Below are 18,404 nucleotides of genomic sequence, written 5' to 3' on the forward strand. Positions count from 1 at the left end.
TGAACTGAAGGCAAAGCAGCATAACTTTTCAGATCCATTTTACTTCAAAGAGTCTGTAAGTCATTGTGCTAACCTGAGATTTTTATAAAAGTTTAAGGTACTTCCAAGAAAGGACATTAGGAGCTACTTGAATGGTTATTGATGTTTCAACAAAATGCTAAGATCTGTATTCATAATTTTACTGATAAAATGCATAGTGATTTAATTGCCCAGATGAGATTTCTGCACTCCCCTCCAACAGACATACTTGTATGGTGGTAAAGGTGAGTCTATATGGCAGAACAACACCTTAAGCTCACTTTTAAGATAACAATGTCCTACTGTTCCTAGTAAGAGAAAGTACATTTTTTTTTGATAGTAAAAATTTTTAGGGTCCAATAGTCCAAATATTTGTCACAGAGTTGAGACAAAGGAAGGAGGATTTTTTCCTTCTCTTTATTTGCATGGAGATAGGACTGTGAACCAAATATTTGGGAAAGTATATTTTTAGAAAGTTCTCCCTAAAAACTCTTCTGTTGGAATAGTCCTACAACGTATTAAAATATTCCTGGATTCAGGTCTTTAATTCAGGTTTACACTTCCAAAGGACTTCTCAGACTGCCAACATAGAGTTACTTTATGTTTTCTTTCTTTTTTTTTTTTTTTGAGCTGAAACAAATTACCTAGTTCAGTAAAAATGATAGTGTTTTTAGGTCCAGTCATGAAAATGAAAGTTCAGCTATTCATGTAGCCCCAGTCATCCTGAAAAAAAATCTGTCACACCATAATGAAATTAAAACTATAGAATTCATACGCTGTCTCATTAAAAGTACATAAAATATAGGAGTCCTAAACTCTTCCAGAAATAAGTGGAAGTGTCACTGCAAATTCTTTTTTATGTATGAAGATTTTACATTAATTTGTAGCTAAAAAATCAGAAAAAGAATCTGAAACTGATCACAGAAGAGAACTCAAATAGCATAATAAATCTTGGAAAGAATGTTTCTTTTTTATTGTGTCTAATACTAGTCTGAGAGAAAAAGCAGGATACCTTTATTAAACTAAAATAAAGCAGCATTCATCCATAATTCAGAGCTTAATGCCATGATTTCAAAATGCCACAAAGACTATCTTGAGTATTATTTTAAGCTGTCTTTTAAAGCATGGTGTTAGTAGCAACATTTCTGTCTAACTCCACAGTCTTAACAAGAGCTGCTGCCTGCTGCAATATCTGATAACTTCCTGCACTCTCAAAACACCCTCAGCAGGCACTTCTTCCTAACACAACTCACAAGGTGCTCTCATCACAGCATTCTTCCCTAGTATTTTGTTTTTCTGCCCTTATTAAAACATAAAGTAGGGTAATGTTCTACCTCAATTGTTCAGTTAAAAAACCCTTTCATATCTCTCACTACCATGATGAAACACTAGCCTGGTGAACAGCTGTTGTTGAAGAGATACAGTTGGGAAATTTCTTGGGAATGTTTTTCTCAGGATACACTTGTTCCTTGAAATGGAAACATTTTTTTCCAAGATGTACCTGTTTTAATAAGGCAAGGATTTCTGATCAGCAATAGTAGCACTGACCCACTATTCATCTGGCTCATTTAGGGTATTTAAATCCATAAGCTGAGCTGGGGGACAGACCAACATTTGATGTGCCTTTATTTCATGAGGTATTGTACAACCATTTCAACTTGTATTCATAATTCAGAGTTAAATGGATGGCTCAGGGAGGCCTTTTGCATATCTACATATAGAGTAGAGCATAGCACTGCCAGCCTAGAAAGCAGCATGGACTAAGCAGAATCTAAAAGCAGTATGGCTGTGTCAGCCTGCTGCTGGACCAACATGGTTCACCTGTGCTGGGGACTGCCCTGTGGTACCAGCAGTGCTGCTCCTTCCTGCCTACACTACTTTGGGGTTGTGTCACTGTGCTGGGCACATCAGCCATGTCATCTGTAGCTGAGATCTCCCAGCTTCTTCAGACAAAGTCCTCCTGCAGACTATACTTTCCTGTTTATTTTATTTTCCTTCTTTCCACTTTCCCCTTTCCCCTTTCCCCTTTCCCCTTTCCCTTCCCTTCCCTTCCCCTCCCTTCCCTTCCCTTCCCTTCCCTTCCCTTCCCTTCCCTTCCCTTCCCTTCCCTTCCCTTCCCTTCCCTTCCCTTCCCTTCCCTTCCCTTCCCTTCCCTTCCCTTCCCTTCCCTTCCCTTCCCTTCCCTTCCCTTCCCTTCCCTTCCCTTCCCTTCCCTTCCCTTCCCTTCCCTTCCCTTCCCTTCCCTTCCCTTCCCTTCCCTTCCCTTCCCTTCCCTTCCCTTCCCTTCCCTTCCCTTCCCTTCCCTTTTGAATTCTTGCTGGGGTTCTTTTGTTTGTTTTGTTGCATTTTGTTTCTTGTTGTTTTTCTCCTGGTTTAGAGCAGGAAAACTTAAAGAATCTTGCAAAACTTCCCTTGGAAGAGAAAACAGTCTCCCAGGCACTTCTGAATGTTGCAGTACATGGAAGAGTAGGGAGCAGGTGGGAAATTGCTAAGGAGTCTGCAGTGTGTATTTATAGCATGGGTCTGTTAATCATAGCTAGAAGTTTGACTCAAAGCATGGTTTAATTGCTGAGTGAAATCCTTAAAGCAGCATATCCCTCTCTTCTCTAGGTTGCAAACAGATTGTCTCTGTAAACATTACTGATATTTCCTCTTCAGTACACAGTGGTTAGTAAGGGCAGAAAATAACAAGTGGTCACAGGTAATAACTGGTGTATTCATCTGTAGTCCACAGAAGTGAAAAACTAACAGGGGGTTAAGACAAAAACTTCTAAGATCTAAGCTTGAGGCTGGTGCTTTGCTTTTGAGCTTATTCCTCCTTTTACTAGAGTACTGTTCATCAATATCTTGCTTTGAAGATATACATGATGCTTAAATCCAGTCATAAGGTGAAAATGTATCAAACACAATAAAAGAATTGATACAGAAAACGTGTTTCCAGCACCCCAAGAATTAAATGAACTTTACAAAGTCCAATTCTTTCCAACTTTTCTGGCAGAGGGACAGTCTCTGTTTCTAGCCTTTTAAGTTTTAAGGAGGAGTTAAAATAGATATTTGTTAATTTTGATTAACTTTGATTTGTTGGTTTAAAAAAATATTGGGTTAGATTCTCTGTCAGACAAACCACATACAAGTTAAGTGACTCTTAAGGATGTGCAATATATTTGTGATGCAGCCAGGAAAATTGGAACAACCTGATTTTCAGAACTAATCTGTAAGCAATAAATAAGCTCTTAATATCTAAGTTTTAAGCCAAGGCTTTGTCTTCTTGTCAGAAGTGACACTATATATTGTTAAATTTTCCCTAATTTGACTGCTGGTTGTCCTCTTTAAGGTGGGCCCCAGCAGTGTTATTTTCAGCTCCCAGCTTGTTTAAAACCTAAGAAGAATTGCCAGGATTATTTTTTCCCCACTTGTCATGTCCTTCTACCTAGTAGTAGAATAATATTCTGCTTACAGGGATGAGCATTTAGCTCAGTGTTATGCTGTCAGCAGTACCTGTCTACTTCTCCTTACCTTGCTAGAAAGCCATGTCCCCATAACACCCCTGACTTGCTGGTGAATTGTTTTTTAATTTTGTAAAGCCAAACCTTCTAAGGCCTAGTGAAACTCCTTCACATAGACATTCATCAGCTTCAGTTTTTCCCTCCTTATGAAAACCATGCTTTTTTTCTGAACCTTTAAGTGTGTCTTCCAAAGGATTCAATCTCCTCAAAATGCAACAGAGCAGGGGAAGGGGGATGGGTACCCAGCACTGACAAAACATCTAACTTGTTTTCTCTCCGGCTTTTAGCTACAAGTTGAGACCTTAGTTTCATCTTTATCTCATGGGATGCTTTGGCATGAAGCATCCAAAATCTAGATTGCTGGACTTATTCCTGGCATTTCAGAGAGCATCATTTGGGCCATACATTAACAAGCAGGCAAGTAATTAATAATAACACACGTGGAAGCAAATGAATGTTTTGCTTGTTGAAAGAGAATGAGAAAGTCAGACAAAGGCCTGGGCTCTATGTCCTTGCCCTCTGCAGCAGCAGAAGAAATAATGTTATGAATAGCATTTAACTTGAATTTGTAGCAAACTGCTGCTTTTATCATAAACAATTGCCAGATGGTATACATTATCTTCCTTTTTTCTCCTTTCACAAAAGCAGCATTAATTGCAGAGCAGCCCAGGGCTCCACTCAGCTCATCAGTGTGATAACACTTCATGACCCTGATTAGCCGTCAGTCTACTCAATTAAAAAGATCATTTAGACATTCACCCAATCATTTGCCTATCGAGCCACCTGGGCCTCAACCAGGGGCTCCATTTTTAACATTCTCCTGCCCTCTCTCATCTCGCCTAGCTTTTTTACATATCTCCAAAAGACGTAATTGAATTAAATAAAGCGTCTCAGGGGCAGCTGCAACATCTGCTGTTTGTGGTATGTCAAGCCTTCAGCATTAAAAACAGTTACATATGCTCCAAATTAGCAGGTCGCAGAGATGAAACAGTCGATGATAGTGTTTTTGTGCCAGCGTGAGAAGCAGCTCACAGCTGTGTGCAATTTACAATTAAAGGCTTTATCAGAGCTCAATTGTACTAGTGAATCAAGTGGTGAGAGGTCAGTTAGTGAATTAGACCAATTAGAGCTTGTACAGTTAAATTATCTGTCTTATTACCTACTGATAAACAGCCTTGTCATATCTTTACTCAGATGATGAAGCCTGGAAGTGTTTTATGAGGTGATACTGTACTTTTGTGTGTGTGTGTGTAATGGAACTCAGTAGCTCAGCAAAGTTGGTCTGATGCAACAAGCATGCAGTCAAACTGCTGAGGGCAGAAAAATCCCCAAACACCTGCAGTTAGAACCTTAAAGCAAAATTAAGTTAGAACAAGAGTTAAGATTATAGATGTTGGCTGTGTTTCAATATGTATTTTTCTGCTTGGCAAAATCTAAATTCATGAAGTTAGCAGTGGGAAATGTTATGCTTTTGATTTCTAGGGTTTGTTTTTTTAAATTACTGTCTTTTTCTTTCTCATTCCCACTCTGAAAGAGGGTTGAGAGGCAATGTAGAGAATCTAATAAAGGCAGGCTCTGATTTTTATACTGTAAAATAATGCAGTAATAATGGATAAGGAGGGAAACTGCTGCTTCTTAATCTCAGGATTCACATGGTTCTGGAAGGATCACCTGTAAGCCTGGACAGAGCTGACTCAAGATGGGTGAACTGAACAAAGGTGAGCTAGTGAAACCTTTTCGGAAGTCTTATGCATACATGGGTCAGTTTACACTCACTGTTATTGCTATGTCATCCTACTCTGTGAATGAGACTTGAGCTCAGCTACAGCAATGCCACCTGGCCCTAAGAATAAGGAATTTGCTGTCTGGGGCTCCATGTAATTTTGGGGGAAGAGGGATGCAGTAGAGGTATAGGTAGGGGGGGTATTAAGATTAAAGTCATATGGCAATTTGACAGTGTAGCATGTCAAATTTTGCCTTTCTAAGGCAACGGTAACTAAAGACCAAAAGCATCAGAAACCTTTCCTTGCAAGGGACTGTCTGTGCTTTGCTCTTGAAAATAAAGTAATGAAGTAAAGCCCATACCTTTCATTTAATCAGATGTTGGTAACACATTGATGCCATTATTTTTTTAGAGAAAATACTAGAGATATGCTTAAATCCTTTCTCTGCAGAAGGTAGTCAATGATGTATTAGGCCACAGGAATGGACTAAAAATATATCTGCTTCTGTAACCCAGTAATCAGGGAATTTGGCTTAAAGAAGCATTGAGCCTATTGCCAAAGTTATATTTCAGTCTTTCACATCATCTTGTCATTGGATAACAGGCACAAAAGTTACCCCTGTAAATCAGTGTTTGGTATCACTGTTCCTTTCATTTGCAGTAGCACAGCTTTGGAAGGAAAGATGGTGAACAAGCTGGCTCATAGGCATCAGAGTGGAATAGCTGGCACACACAGGGTTAAATTTTTGTAAGCAAAGGAGGTTGTTTTACTTCAAGGTCTGTAACCAGACTGTGTTCTAAGTAACTCTTTGAAATTGTGTGGAACTGCACTGTTTAGGAATGTTCTGATCCAAATGTAAACTGGGATTAAAAACTAGACCTTTATTAAAGAGAGATTTGAAGGGGATGGGGGATGTGCTTTTATTCCACCCTAATATTTTCTTGGTGAAAGCATACATCTTTGAAAAAGACTTTTGATTGTGTTTAGTGCATGGCTTCTATGTGTTCAGGCATACAGATTTTGCAAAATGAGGAGGGCAAGTTTCAAACAGATGTCTTGAGATGTCTTATTAAATATCATGATTGAAATAAATTAAGAAGGTTGGGATGCTTGCAATGAATGGTCTCCAACTGCTTTCTGCCAGTACATAATGTTGACTAATTTTCCAGAGGAAAGGTTTTGGACTTGCATTTAAAGAAATTCTAATCAGAATCACAATGGTCCTCTTTGAAACAGCAGATTTAACATGTTAGTGTTTTTCTTAAGTGCATTGATCTCTTTGCTAGGCTCCAAAAAAGCAGTTGAAAGGAAAAATAATTTTTGAATTATTAGAAAAAGAAAGAAAAAGTACACTTTTTGAGTCTAAATGAATACATTTTTCCACACTCTTACCCTCTAAGGAGTAGAGGGTATTTAGTTCATTCCTCAAGTGGAGGAGAGAAACGTGGTCTAAGTATCCTCAAAACTGCTGAGAATTGAATATACAGTGAACACTTGGTCAGGACCCTGATCTCTCCTGTAGTGCACATGCTGCTGGCAGTTATTGGAAATTTTCACCCTCTCCTCTGTTGCTTTCTTCCAACTTCTGAGTGACATTTTCCCTTGATAAGGCCAAAATGAAATTCAATCCCCAGATATCAGGATTTTGTATTTTAAAACACTAAATTGATCCTATTCAATAAATACTAAAATAATTACTTACAGGTGATTTTTTGGGTTTCTTTTTCCTTGCTTTCATTGTATTACATTTGATAAATTTCTTCAGTCCCACTTTTAGAAGACATAGGAGTTTCTGTAGCTTTCTAAAAGTGATTTTGAACTTTAAGTGTCTGTAGCTTTCCAACAGAGGTTAAGTCCCTGGATAAATAACTCACTGTTAATCATAAATGTGACATTACTTACATAATTCAGTCAATCTAAAATAGGCAAAAAGTAGAGAAGTTGTTTACAAGCTAAAGTATTGCAATAACAAGACCATATTATGTTGACAGACTGATTTCTTGAAAATTCTATTCTAAGTACAAAATTAGTTTATGGAGAATACAAGACCTAAAAAGAGAGACACTCAGTTATCAGTGAATGACAATTACTCTGTATCATCTGTTTGCTGAGAAAACAGGAGCAGTTAGGGCATTGCATCTCATAGTGCACTTATTAACCTTGCAACTTGCAAGCCAAGCTCTTCACAACACAAGGTACTGAAGCTAATCGGGGCTTAAAAACCCTACTAGATGAGGCACTGCCAGGATAATAATCCTTTGACATTTAGTTTTCTACTTTATTACTAGTTTCAGCTCAAACACTTAAAAATAAATTATTTTTGGCCATCTTTTTATATTTTCCCCTCCATTTAGTTTTTTACTTTTGTTACTTACATAATAGATTAACATGGCTCACTTCAGCTGTCTTCCTAACTGTAGAAAGCTCTCCTTTCCCCAGGCCTTTGAGCCCTGACATGTGTCTGTTTACCTGAAAGAACCAGTGAGAGTGCCCTTTTCTTCCTGGCTGATCAGTTTAGGCAGCATCTGCTATTGCACCATGACCCCTCTGCCTATTCTGTAATGTAGCCACAGGACTTAGATTAGTTATAAGGACTTTTTTTTTTTTTTACAATGGGGGAGGCAAAATACTGGAACTTTTCCCAGGTGTTAGATGCCCCATACCTGGAAACATCCAAGGTCAGGTTGGACAGGACTCTGAGCAATTTGATGTGCCTGCTAGTCCCAAACCATTCTATGATTAAAACTGATCTGAATTGCTCATGAGTTGCAGCTGACTTGTCTTGCTGTCTGGGCATCTCCCACCTGTGCACTGAGCCCTGCTCTTTCTCAAGAGTGCATTAAAGAAACCAGTTTGAGTCAATGGGACATATGAGAACTACCTACAGAGGGATGAATATAAATGTTTAAATCATGAATATAAGTGTTTGAAGAACTGGAGCACATATTGCCTAGTGGCATTTGTCTGATAAGAACAAATCACTCACCCAAGGAGTTCTGTTTAGATGCTTGCAGTAATCATCTTAGTTTTTACATATACTGTGTCCTTTTAAAATCTCTGTTCACACCTTTCCCAAACAGCACTTCCACAGGGATCATTTGAAAATCATGTAATGAAAATGTCAGTAAAATAAGACATTGAAGTAATATGGTTCTGATGCATGTATTTCTCTGAAATGGTAAACTTTGACTCAACAATTTGTGTTTCAAGTCCACTTTTATCCATTATATTTTGGTAAAAGTATATCTTCGTTAAGTCACAATAGTACTTCCCCACCCTCCCCCCCCACCAACACACACACACACACACACACACACACACACACACACACACACATACACGTTCTCCAGATATTCTTTTCTCTGACATAAAACTTTTGGTTTGTATAGCAAATCTGAGTTGCCTCAGGTGGTGTAAGGGCAAAGTCTTTGTCTCCATTGCCTAAAAGCACCATGACTATGAATAGCTTTCTTTTTCAGTAAGTCTGAGTGATTCCTTTCATTGATTGTCCACTCTACACTGTTTTCCTGCCTTTTCTTAGCTGTTTATACAGAAGCAGATAAATCACCACAATTTACAATTCAGTTCAACTAGCATTTTCATTGTTTGATGAATATCAAACAGGCCTCAATATCTGCTGTTTTGCTGTCAAAAGAGCACTTCAGCTGTCCTTGCACAGGCTGGTCAGACAGAAGCAAGATGCACAGTTGTGCCAAAGTCATTATTCCAAGCAGTGGTTTTCTTGGTAAGCACTTGGAAATGGTTGGTGATTGGTGCCAGAGGTCTGACAAAAGTAGTAAGCTTTTTAATTAAATGTACCAAAAGCAGTATTTTTAAACTGCATCATTGGCACAATAAAACAAGTAGATACCTAATACTTCTCTAGAATTTGGAGAAGCATTACTTCTTGGTTATCTCTGTTCCTCTACTTATTCCTTTAAAAATTGCAAAGCAAATCAGCTGCCTGCACATCAGTCCCACCAAAGCAATCTGCATTAGCTGAAATAGTTTTGCAAAGGTGTGAAAGTAGGGAGTTGCTTAAAAATCTCACAGATTTATTGTGTGTCTGATTTGCAAACATCTAGTTTTCAACTTTTAAACTTCTCTCTTTTCCCTGCTCATTACATAAGAGGCACATCAGAAGGTTTATTAGATTTTATTAGTTTATTAGAGTGAGTTGCAGGCCCCACAGTAAGTAAATCAATACGTTAAATCCTCTGACTACTGGCTAGATAACTCAGGGAATAATTTACCTATACATTTGTAAAGTTTATCTGGATATACTAAATATAGCATGTTTTGTCCTGCCAGGCTTTTACTCCAGCTTGGCACCTTGTTCAGCCATTAAAAATCAAAGAAAAAATGCAAAAGGTAGAATGAATCAAAATAGATCTTAGAGCTTATATCATACTTTTTAGATCTAATATTTCTCTTAGAATGCTTCAATTAATATAATTTTGTAAAAATCAATTCAGCACTATTTACTGCATTTCACAGCCACAGTGAAAGGCTTCAAATTGTATTTTTTTTTCACCCTAGTTATTTGGTTGAGAAGGAAATCTCTAACTTTCTGTGTTAATTTAGATAAATATCGGGTTTGAGTTTGTTTTTTCTTTTATAGCCACAACACCAGACCTTCATATTGCTCATGAAAGTTTAATTCTTGATCCATTATTATTTTTACTCCATGTTAATAATGTATTAGATGTGCTTATTGCCTATCTGTGGATGTATAGATGGGTACACTTTGGTTAGACCAGTCAGAAGTGTTGCTGAGATCACCCTCACTCCAAAGGATTCTAATGCTTATTGGTTTCATGTTTTAAGAAAAATGAGTCAGAGTATGAAGAAGTTTTATTCAAGATGTACTTATTAGATAAGTTGCCTCAGTGAAGGTTATAGTTTCAGTATTGATCAAACCACTCTCCCCTGGTGCACAGATGATTAATTCCCTATTAACTCCTCAGAGAAGACTAACCTAAAGTGTACATTTTAATGAGTGGTACTGCTTCCTCCAAAGTGCACACAACCCCACTTATTACAAGTAACTTCTCAAATGCCTTCTGTGTACATACTACCTGCTTACCTTGATGTATTATTTCTATTCACATAATACTTTTTCCTGATTTTCCCAAATAATTCTGAGTTATTCTTGCTGTAAATTACACCAGACATGGGCTTCTTGCATTTTACATATCTCTTCTTATAGCAGGGTGTTTAGAGCTGGTTTCAAAAGCCAGACAATTAAAAAAAAAAATTAATCTGGAAAATTTTGCTGATATTAGAAGTTTCTGTCTTTCTGACAATTATTAATTAACAGCCAATGAGAACATGTACATAAACATAACAAGTTCTTGCAATGGCCAAGTCTAACTTGTGAACCTGTGTTTGTGGATTCCTAAAGCAAAGTATCTTGACAGATGGCTATTCTAAGACCCTCAGTTGCACCTGTTATTATGTGTATTAGGCCTAGAGGATAACCTGTTCTCTGCCCAAGTGATTTCATGTTTCGTGTAACATTGGAAAGACCAGTAGTGGCCTGCGTACCAGCACCAGAAAACTTTGTCATGCAGATCTCAGATCATCAGAAGATGGAGAGGCTCTTGATTCTAAGTGGTCTCAGTGATTTTGTCTTGCTGACAGACTGGAAAAGCTAGGATTTCAGGCTGTTTGCAAATGCTTTCTGTCTGTGTAGGAAGGTTCAGAATGGTTGTGGCTTCATCCTTCTGCAGCACGGGAAAAATAAACCCCAAAGTACCATCAACCATGAAGACTAATACTTTCAGCTTCAGACACATTTCCCAATTGCTCCTCAGTTTGTCACACATCAGCTGATGCCTGTGAAACTGTTTCTGCAAGACGTGGTTTTAGAAGAAAAATTGATCATGAGTGAAACTCTAACACAACACTCAATTTGATTAGTGCGATGATTAAAATACTGCCAGTCTCTCTAATATTTAATTTTTAATTACTTCTCTGAAAGGTATCTAAACTTGATATAATTTCTGTGGTAGTGGGCATGATCCAGTCTTCACAAATTATTGTTTTCTGTGAACTTTACAAGCACACAGTTTTGTATTTTTTTGCAGAACATGAATGAAGCTGTGGGTTAGTGTGAACCTATTGCTCATCACTGTGACATCTCCTGAGATGCCAACATATCAAACATTAGCCTAATTACAAAATCAAGACTCTTTCTGTGGACGTTTCTGTAAGGGTTCTAGCTAGTCCATAAACTAGGAATATCTGAGAGCATAAAAGGATTTGTGCATCCTGCAGCAAGAATTAAATAAGCTCAAATTGAGATAGATTAACAGTGACATTACAGAAAAGTAGGCAATAGAAGCATTTTTCTTTAAATTGTATGTTTTACATTTTTCAGTATCCCCCTTTTTCTGACAAGCTGCTTACCATATGTTACTGTTTTACAATGCTGGAGCTGAATAGTATAGGAAGTTTTAGGTAAAATGGAAGTTTAGTACTTCAGCTAGTAAAGATCCGAACTTATGCAAGGAATATTTTTAGTTGTGCAGTAAAATTAAGAAGGTCCTATCTCTAATGACAAAAATTTTGAACAGTGCCAGTTTCTTTTATTCAGAATTCTTTTAATATAAGTAAGAAGTTTAGAACTAATTTCATAATCCATGACAAATAAATTGGAGGACACACTGATAATGTTTACTGGTTTTGAACAGCATCTGTGTCCTGACTATTGTGTTCTGCTTTTATCCAAATATTTTCTACAAATAAAAATAAATTGGATTTTCTGTAAAACATTTCAAATTAACTTAAGATATTCAGATTTTCTTGATTTGTCAATACTACTTTTGGTGCTCTGAACATAACCTTTAAAAGCAGGCTTCTAGAGAAAATATAAAAATTATGAATTTCAGATAAACTTCCTGAAATATTCTATGATTTTTTTAAGCATTTTAGAATGACAGTCATATTTAACATAAACATAAAATATGGAAAATTAATATTAAAGAACAATATAAGTCAACAAAGATGATACATTAGATTTTTTGCAATATATTTTTATATATATTTCACTATTCATTAATTTATTTGTCATTTTAATGGTAGGGAAAACCCCAAAACATCTTCAAACTCTGCTTATGCATGGCTTAAACACCTCCTTACTCTTGAAGTGTATATATGATTTTTGAACAGAAAACAAAAATATATATGTAAAATTTCCATCATTAAAAAGACTATTCATGGCAGTAACATGTTCACTGCCTTACTTCTAAAACAGCTTCAAGAATCACGTTTTTGAACAGATCTCCTCTCTAAGGCCCTCTTGCTCCCCGTCCGGCACTTGCAGTAGAAGGTCTTAAGCCTGGTCACTAACTGTGGTTTCCTGCCCTAACATCCACAATTAACAGATGAAGGTCAATAGAGGGTGCATCCCCACCCATCTCCCTCAGTATCTGCTTTTGGATATGGTTGTCTATTGCTTTGTTTAATCTCTTCTTGAACATGTTGTTTCCTTCAACTCTGGCAGGAAGTTACACAATCAACGCCCTTCGGATAAAGAACTTTCTTGTTGTAATCGAAGTTGAAATAAATTTCAGCAGGTAACTGTGTGCCTAGGTAGTTACTCTATCTCTTTTTCAAGACAGCTGCACCATGCCCTTAGTAATTTTATTTGTTCTTCTCTTGCTTTTTCTGACTCTGCTGTGTCCTGCAGATATGGAGAGTGCTGCGTGCAGTTGATAGTGACAGCATTATAGTTTATGTTTATCCTCAGCTATATTCTTGATAATGCTCAGCATTTTATTGTTGCTTTTTTCTTTTTGGCATCTGTTGGACTTTGAGCTTATGCTTATAGAGAACTGTCCATAATGGTTCTGAAATCTCTCTCTTCTGAATGGAGCATCTCCAAGAAAAGGTTTTCATGTATCCAAAATAGAGCAGAGGGATTAAAGACGTTAAAATATAGAACTCTTTTATAAGGAAAATCTACTGATTGCAAGGCAGATTTCAACAGTGTATTTGAAAGGGTGTTTAGAAAGAAAGTAAAGCTGCACCCTCTGTAAGTAGCAGTTCCATCTATGAAAAGGGTACTATTTAGATAGATAATACATCAGAGTATCTATACATGTACGGCTTTTCTCTGAGGAGCTTGCAAAAATTTGTTTGACATTTTATCCTATCAACTTTTCAGTATACTAATACAGAAGCTTTCTATTTGCCTTTTGTGCAGGATGAATGGCACTTGCTGTAGCCACATTACATCATAATACAGCATTTGGTCAATGATCAGTGTTTTTAAACTGCAGGATCAGTTCAATGCAAATATCACAGAATAATTGCTTAACCTATCTTCCCCTTGTTCAGAGCTCTTCAGTGTTAAGTATAAAATGAGCCAGGGTTATGATTTCTGCCAAATCAATAAAACCAAAGGATTTGTGACCAAAGCCTTAATTGTCTTAACAGGAGCGTGTATGCCTCTCAAACTAATGAATCATCAAGTATTATTGGCTTCTTTACCCTTAAACCTTTTGAATAATGCAGATTTTTAAATAGAAGGGTAAATGTTATGTGTGTTAACAGTTTTACAAATTAGCTGTGATTTCGTACTTTGGACTATGACACTCATTACTGGACTTGTGTCCTGCCATTTCCATTTGTCTGTGACTAATGTGCCAAGATAAACTGATTCTGCACTTTTGTTGAGTTGTTTGGTTGGGTTTTTTTTGTATCTTCAGTGTGTATAGTCCGAGAGGTTAGGTCAGAATTACTAATCACATCCATCAAATAGATCAGATCTTTCTTAGTACTGATTCCAGGCACTTGACCAATGATGAATTTATTCAGATGTAGTGTAAAACCTATGAGCTGGGGTAAACATTTGTGTGTCTGAGATTCTTGTAAGAGAGCCTGTGTTGTGAGGAAGTTGATTCTCAAAAAAATCATAGCCTTAATGCTCAGAAAACTGTATTCATATACACAGAAGTCGTGTATCAGGATTGGAAATTATTCTTTTGCTTACTGGTGAGCTGTAGAAGAGGAAAAAGGAGGAAAAAGAGGTAAGATAATTTATAACAAAAAAAGAGTGCAAGTATTCTTTCCAAAAAAGACAATGGGGTTGATGGTGTTTTTCTTCTACATGGCATTTTCATTTGCAACTTTCATTTTTCTGGTTTAATTTAAAAATGCAACCATACCTTTTTTTTCTTTAACAAAGTGCTTAATGTCATTTAGTAGTACTTTCTATATTAGAGCAAAATCATGGATTTATGTGCTTTGATAAGTTAAAGGCTAGACAAGAGGCCCAATGTGTACCCTTGCCTTCAAGAAACTTTCTCTTCTGAAAATTGCTCAGAAGTGTTGGCTTTATGATTATGAAAGCTCGTTCTTACATAATAGCAAAACGTGTGCTAAAGTCTTCAGCAAAGTGTTTAAAACTATGAGCAGCACCTCTACAGCACATGCTCAGCCCTGATTAAGCTGCACCTTGAGTACTGCATCCACTTCTGGACCCCCCAATTTAGGAAGGATGTCGAGATGCTCAGACATGTCCAGAGAAGGGCAGCAAGGCTGGTGAAGGGTCTGAAGGAAATCCAGAGTATTCACAAGAAGCATGGTGTAAAGGATATTGGGACAACAAACCCTGCATGTGAAAAATGCTAGGTGAAGGTCTTGGCACTAGTGTTAGCTGCCTAAGGGCAGTGAAATTTTAAGAAATTTTAGGTGATTTTAAGAAAGAGATGTTCCACCAGATTTATAAACAATATTAACATTATGTGGGAGGAAATCAGTTTCTAGTACAGCAACACAGAATTTAAAATATATTTTCTCCCTAATCCACATGTCTCTTGTGAAAATGTATGTGTGAGAAGATACTCATTTATTTGTGCAAATAAGTACTTTTCAGCTAGATGGTAGCTTTGGTACATCTGCCTAGACTTTATTGATTCAAGACTTACATCCTTTTTTCTCTGGTATTGGTAGAACTGTTCTGATTAATGAGCTAGAAAGTATGGTCATCTTCTGGTGTTTACTGACATACATAATGTCATTAATTTCACTGAGCGACTTTGCACAAGGAAGTATCATTCCTCAATTTATAGTGTAAATTTAAACAGTAGCAATAATCCCAACTGAAATTCCAAATGCAATTAACACTATACATAGTCTGAAACACTAATGAAGTTTTGTTCATATTTTATCAGCTGTTGATTGTCAAAGCTCATGAAGGTCTCATCCTGCCATAAACTCTTCATCTTAAATCCTTTTCGGTGTCTACCAGACACACTCACTCCCAGGTAGATGACACATAATCAAGCAGATTCCTTACCAGATCATTAGTTCACAGTAAAATATCATCGAACCTCTCACAGTGGCACAATCCAGAGATGGCAAAGGCCATTCATTATTCATCCAGCACTGCAGGACAGCTGACAATATGAGAGACAATCTAAGCTGGCACTAGAAGTATATATAGGAAAGTTTCTCTAAAAGTGCAGGCTAGCTTCCTATTATTTATTGAAGAATATTGCAGAGAGCAAGCCTGCAAAATTGCAAGGTATTTGCAGAACTAAGAAATTTATGGAGAACTTCACTAAAATACCATTGCTAGAGTAAGGAAAGACATAACCTCCTAATCATAAATAAACCATGAAGGTCGTGGTCAACACACAGATGACAGAATGCAACTGAAGGACCACTTCATTCAACTCAGCCTCAGGCACTGGAGAAAAATTGTACTTAAGTGTACTGATATGTCAGAAGGCAATAAAGAACCAGAAATACCATCAACTTCAGGATGACAGTCAGAGAAACCTGAACTCTAAGAGCATTGATCTTATGTGTAAAGGCAAGCAGAAAATTATTGCAGTTGACAGAAACTGTGGATTTGAAAGACAAATCTTAATCCTAAATCGCAAATAATGAAGATAATAGTGTTTGTGAGAAATGTACTGTACATACATATCGCATCATTGAGTACATAACACCAGCATGAAAGTTCAAAAATAAACCAAAAATAACCTGACAGCAGAGTTTAATAAAAAATATGAGTTATATGCTTTCAAAGAGAAACATGAAATATTTAAAAGAGAATAGCTTGAACTGTTGAATGGCAATCATCAGATTGTTGTACCGCTGAAAATGCCATTGCCAGTCCCACTAAAATAATCTTCTAAAAGGGGTTAAAGCACATCTTTTTTTTTTTTTGAAACATTGCACTGTTTGTGTATTAATCTCAGAACAACTACTAAAGGAGGGAAAAAAGGCTATCTTCTGCTGTGGCAGTGAGCCTAAATTTTCACTCCTTGATAAGCATTATATTTACAGCAGGACAGTGTGCCCTGATATGACTAAAGTAAACATCTTGGCAATTCCTGAATGCAGCAACAAGAGTATTTATCTCCCAGTCAATTTTTCTTACATTTCCTGCAGTGAGACATATGCAATCTTTGATTTGACAATGCAAATAAAATGAATATTTAGGAAAATTTAGAAGCCAGTAAACATGGTTCTGATTTTTTTTTAATGAGTTCATCAAACTATAACATCATCATTTTTAGACACTGATTATTAATTGGACTTTAGGGTCTACATCTTTCCATTCTACATTTTATTGAATCTAGATAGATAAAAATAATGTTTTAATTCTGTGCAGTTCTTCAGTCACAATTTTAACATCAGAATTTTATGCCTCAAAAAATGTAGAGATTCTGTACATCTGGAGAAAAGTGAAAAGTATGAGCTTTAACTGCTGCATATCTTGTCTTAGTTATAGTCACCAAAATATGTTTTGTGGGTTTTGTGCTTCTGATCTCTGCAATATTTAAAGATATTTCTTTGGTAGTTGAATTCTAATTTTCTATCTGTTGATATTTTAAGTACATATAGTAGTAAAAATGTATAAACCAAGCTGAGAATGAGATGACTTTCACTTCTAGAAATTTGACAGAAGTTCTAAATATACTGTTTCACAATTTAACAAAACAGAAGTCATTGTGGTGGGGATTTTTATCTTATTGCTGTAAATAATTGAGTTAAAGGAAAAATTCTAAATATTGAATGAAAAGTGGTAGTGGAAGAAAAATACAAACTGTGGAATAGATATGCTTGGTATCAAAAGTGGTGTCTTCTACAAGACCAGTAGCATAAAAGCTGTGACTTCAACAATACACTTCAGCAAGTATTTCTTGTAACAAATTAAAATACTGCTTGGTATGAGCAGAGCAGAATGATTGCAGAGCCACTGTCAAGCCTTATACTGAAAGCTAATCAACACAGTTCAGTCAGCAATCACTGGATGGAGGAAAAGCTGGAAGTCTTGCAATTATGCAATTGTCTTATTTATTGAAAGAACTACTGTCCTACATAGAAATTCAAAACTGAAAGTGCATTTGCAGTGGATAGACAGCTAGTTCCTCATTTTACAGATGATGCCTTTGCTTATTTCCATTTTCTCTGGTGTAGGTTTTTATTGCACTCACAGTGTCTTGGTGTGCAAGTCTAATTTCATGGAGAAAAAAAATCTTGGACATATTAATGAATTGTTGCTGAAAAGAGAGGGAAAAGATGATATAAAATAATTTTTGGTCAAGTCAGTGATGCTAAACAAGAAGTCACTGACCTGTGAAGCTTCAGTCAACTTGCCTTAGCTCTCAGTACTGAAAAAATGTGAACATTAGAAAATGTACTCCTGTCTTTGTGTTAGCCTTAACAAAATCTCGTCCTTGCCTGGCATTAAAGGAAACACTCGAATTCTGAGCATCTAAAAATTCTGCAAGCTAAGATATACATTATAGATGATATGACAGGTAGAAAGACAACTGAAAATAAAACCTGTTCATTTCCCACTGCCATTTTTTTCCAGAATAGACTCACTAAACTGAGTTTTGTTTAACTCTGCTGTTTAAACATGGTCTGTTTGCTGAAAGTCACTAGAGGACTAATAATCACCTTGTATTCTTTAGTGGAGCAGTTGACTACAGAACCAGAATACTCCCTGTTGCCTGTACCAAAGTAAATGTTTTGAAACTGTATCAGGATCTAGCAGAGCCAGGAGAAATCTATGTGCTGATAGGTCTCTCTTGAATTTCAGTTCTCATTAAATTTTGCAGGATTTAAATGAAATGAATTTGTTTTCTGAAGTTCTGCCCTAGCCACGGTCTTTTGCACATCAAGACTT

General features: G+C 36.7%; 1 long non-coding RNA gene across 2 annotated transcripts in view; it reads left to right on the forward strand.

The window, feature by feature from the left end:
• Positions 1–4,412: 4,412 nt before the first annotated feature.
• LOC115493671 (uncharacterized) overlaps positions 4,413–18,404 on the forward strand; it is a 111,949-nt gene continuing 97,957 nt past the window's right edge. The window contains exon 1 of one of the 2 annotated variants that reach the window (XR_012054530.1): positions 4,413–5,242. This is a non-coding gene — a long non-coding RNA (uncharacterized lncRNA). The remainder of the gene's footprint in view (positions 5,243–18,404) is intronic. The other variant, XR_005979463.2, reaches the window with a different exon arrangement.

The sequence above is a fragment of the Taeniopygia guttata genome, chromosome 2 (assembly GCF_048771995.1).
Source record: "Taeniopygia guttata chromosome 2, bTaeGut7.mat, whole genome shotgun sequence".
NCBI classification, from domain to species: domain Eukaryota; kingdom Metazoa; phylum Chordata; class Aves; order Passeriformes; family Estrildidae; genus Taeniopygia; species Taeniopygia guttata.